This window comes from Chiloscyllium punctatum, chromosome 18, assembly GCF_047496795.1.
Source record: "Chiloscyllium punctatum isolate Juve2018m chromosome 18, sChiPun1.3, whole genome shotgun sequence".
Taxonomy (NCBI): Eukaryota; Metazoa; Chordata; class Chondrichthyes; order Orectolobiformes; family Hemiscylliidae; genus Chiloscyllium; species Chiloscyllium punctatum.
Genome location: NC_092756.1, coordinates 76,932,334 through 76,936,449, shown reverse-complemented (window position 1 = coordinate 76,936,449; position 4,116 = coordinate 76,932,334). Strand labels below are relative to the sequence as shown.

The 4,116-nt window shown below is 45.7% G+C and overlaps 1 non-coding gene across 1 annotated transcript; it reads left to right on the top strand.

Moving 5' to 3' along the window:
• The first annotated feature begins 206 nt into the window (after positions 1-206).
• trnar-ucu (transfer RNA arginine (anticodon UCU)) lies at positions 207-279 on the top strand. The gene has a single exon. It is a non-coding gene; the product is annotated as a tRNA-Arg (tRNA).
• Positions 280-4,116: the final 3,837 nt, after the last annotated feature.

Sequence of the window (4,116 nt, the reverse complement as noted above, 5' to 3'; positions counted from 1 at the left end):
GAGTTGTGCAACATTGGAGTTTGGTTAATTTCTCAACTGTCCGTTTGGGGACAAATGGGACGTGAGATTGATTAATCAAGCAGCCAACAATTTAGCATGAGATGGTCGGGGTAAAAAACAATCAGTGAGAGTATAACACTCAGAAACACACAGTATGAGAGGTCGGGTGCAGTACATAAAGGCTGTGATTTCGGGCCTGCTGTGTGGCCCCAGTGGCCTAATGGATATGGCACTGGCCTTCTAAGCCAGGGATTGTGGGTTCGAGTCCCATCTGGGGTGTCAGTTGTTTGTCCTTTGTTAACTGGATTTCTAATCTATTTTGGGGAACATCTCCATGTCTGCATTCAGTTGATGGGAAGTGATGCCCAACATCTTCTTGCACATGATCCTCAGGATTGAGGTGAATTGTCTGAAAGAGACAGCACAGTCACACTGGCTGAAAACCTGCTGAGATACTCCTGTGGATGGCATGGTGGCTCAGTGGGTAGCACTGCTGCCTCACAATGTCAGGGACCTGGCTTTGATTCCTCCCTTGGGTGTCTGTTTGTGTAGAGTTGGCACATTCTCTCCATGGGGTACTCCGGGTGCTTTGTTTTCCTCCCACAGCCCAAGGATGTGCAGGTTCGGTGGATTGGCTTTGGGGAGTGCAGGGTGAGAGGATAGGGGTTGGGCCTGGATGGGATGCTCTTCAGAGGGTCAGTGTGGATGTGATGGGCTGAATGGCCTGCCCTTCTCACGCGAGGGCTTTTATGAACAGGTTTGGAGCAGATGGTCAGATCTCCACTGCAGGACCCAGTCAAGGCTTTGCTCAGCGTTTGGCGGTCAGGTGTGTTTTCCTCCTCTCCTGTATCTGATCTTCCAGAATCTTCTGTGGCTTTGGCCAATACGGTCATGAGCTGGGTTCACATCATCCAATGTGGTCACACCAATACCCTTCACCGTTGTCATGCCAGGAGCTATAAAGTGGATTGGCTCAGGCTGACACTTCGCAATATATAACCCTCAGTCTGGTTGGAACTGGTTCTTCTTGAATCTTTGTCGCTCTTTGATCTTAGTTGCACTGTTCTCTCGAGCCGATAGCTGCTGTTTAATTTAGTTTGGCCAATTTTCTGTCTGGTCAAATTTCTCCAGCTGAGAATCAATTGAGAATGCCTGATTTTGTTGCCATGGTCACGTGACCATACAAGATTAAGATCAGCTGCACAGTGAAGATTTCAACAAATCAAAACCCCAAATAAGACTTGAGCGCACAATCTCTGGTTTAGGAAGTTAGTGCTTTATCCATGAGATCAGTGGGGCTCCAACATATAGGCCTACCAATCTATGGACAAAGCAACTTCTGTTTTGGTTGTGTTGGTGTCAGTCTAAGCTATATTCTGTCAACATTACCAGCTGAACCCCAGATTACCTGCATGTTTGGTATTTATGATGACGTCCAATATGTCAATGGAAATGAGGTTATTGTCTCTGTAACATGGCTTGTTTATTGTAAACATTGCAGAATCCTTGATCGTTTCGGTGCAGTTATTGTCAGTTCCAGCGTGGCCTTTGTTAATTTCAGTGCAGTTGTTGTCAGTTTCAGCGTCCGCGCGGAAGTCCGTTGCTGTAGTAATGTGCGCTAATCGCTCTTCCTGAGAAGGCCGATTACTGCAGCCCTGGCTATTATCACTCTGTATTGAGTCTGTATCTAACAGTTAGCATTTCTATCAAAGGTGTTGTCTGACCAGACCCTTTGGCGGGCAGTGTATGTTCTTCATGTGTATTGTCTCTCCCATCCGCCTTAAACTAATCAACTCGATTGTGAGTGCATTGTGCTGGCATTCTGGTGGCCCCAGGCAGTGTCTGTATTTGCTCTGCTGTCTCTCTCCATATTGTGGTCCGGCGGCCATCTTGTGTGCCAAGTGGCCAACTTATGGCTCAGCGGCCATCTTGTGTGTCCGTGTGCCGAGTGTCACCCTGTCCCGTGCCAACTCCCACTTCCCTCCCCACTTTGTGGTCAAGGAGGCGAGGGTATTAACTGGAACAATCCATGCTGGGCCATTGGAATCTCCTTCCTGTCCCGATAAACGGCTGGGTCTCTTCCACAAAGGTGGGTCTCGCAAGTTCGGGCAGATCTTCTCTCTCTCCAGATTTTTGTTTATTTAAAAAATATACTTTATTCATAAAAAATCAAATAAAAATGCAGACAAAGGTTCTAAATCAGTTGTGGACAGTCTATGCAGAGAGAAAAGAACCAACAAAACACTGGAATTTTGACATTTCTCAAAGTTCTGTGTCACGAAAAATAAAGGCATTTTGTTCTTGGGCAGGAACCGATCTCTGTTCATTGTCAGGCACCAAGAGGGTCTGAGAAATGAAAGAACGATGTGATAATTTGTCAGAACGACCTGAGACTGTGTTGTTTCTCTGTTACACCTTGGCAGCATCTGCCCGAAACTTTAGTGCATCCCTCAGTGTGTTGTCACAGATCTTGGAACATGCTCGGCTGTAGCACTCATTTAAGATCAACTATTCGCAGTAGGGTATTGTCACTGAGTTTTTGTGGCTTAATGGGTAAGACTGTAGCTTCTGATGGAGTGGATTGGACGTTCAAATCCCTTTTGGGGTGTTGTCCTTTTAAGCCTGGTCTTTGTGGTGGCTGATTTTCGTCCCATATCAACTCCATCTCAATCCAAATTGACTGGATTTTTCAACTACTCCATTAAAAATCACTTGCCTACTTCGAGATTATGGAAAATGCTCTTTAGTAGAAACTTGCACAAGGTAATTCCAGGGTTTGGGAGATCTTGGGGTGAATTGTCTGAAAGAGACAGCACAGCCACAATGGGCTGAATGCCCGCTAAGATTCTGTTGAATTGTCCTCAATGCAGCTTTTTGCAACATCTCCACTTCCTCCTTCCCCACTAAATGCAAATATCTTGAAAGTGCTGCACAAAATAACATTGAGCCCTTTGCTATTTTCCTGTCTGCTCCATTTTCCGCAGACTTGAGTTGTGCAAAGTTGGAGTTTGGTGGATTTCTTGTCGGTCCGTTTGGTGAGAAATGGGGGGTAAGATCAATTTTATCAAGCAGCCAATGATTTAGCGTGAGATGGAAGGGGAACAACCAATCAGTGAGAGTATAAAACTCAGAGAAGAACACAATATGAGAGGTTCAGGGTGCAGTATTTACAGGCTGCCATTTCAGTTTTGTAGATGTGGTCCCAGTGGTCTAATGGATAAGGCACTGGTCTCCGCAGCCTGGAATTGTGGGTTCATGTCCCATCTGGGATGGCTAACTTTTAAGCCTTGTCTTCACGGCTGATCTTCTTTGTCTGATGTCAAGTCGATTTCTCATCTCCCCTGGAAACGTCCCCAGTTCTGTGTTGGGTTTGGTGGGATGTTGTGTCAGAAAAATACAGAACTTTGTGGGGTCTGCAGGATATGGGGCTACATCACCCCTCTCTCTATGTCGGACCTGGAGGGATCAGTCAAAAGTGTCATTTTTTAAAAATAAAATCTCTAACTTGAAATAAACAAAAGAGGTCCCTGTTCGGTAGCTTGTGTTTCTGTGCAAACTGATCGAAGGACATCATTGTGTCTCCCTCAAACAAATCACCCGCGCAAGACACACCCCTAGCTGCCCAACGTTTGGATCCTGAATCTATCATCCCCGGTTGAAAACCCGGCATACCCGGTGTAAGAGAAGATGTCTTGCCAATATTGCCTTCCCTCTGCTGAATTGCCCTCCATGCTTTAACAGTATCAATAACTATTGGGTTATGGCAATATTCCCTAACTGTCCTCATTTTGTTCAAACACAGCAAGTGAGTAAGGGGTCACCTTAGCCTGGGAGGTTTCAATATCTAACCATATTGAAAGAGGGTCCCCACAAGCCCAATCACTCATGTAGGATAAAAGTGAGCTTCGTTAGTAGCTTTTAATGTCTGGGAGATCCACTCCCCCCAGTCTGTGAGACAATTGCAGTTTAGCTCATTTAATGAGGGGCCACTGACGATGCCAAATAAAGGGGCTGAACCAGCCGTTCAGTCTCCTGAATGTTTGCTTATCGAAAATCAGGGGGAGCATCCATATAGGGGATAGTAAACGAGGGAGAATATTCATCTTAATAAACGCT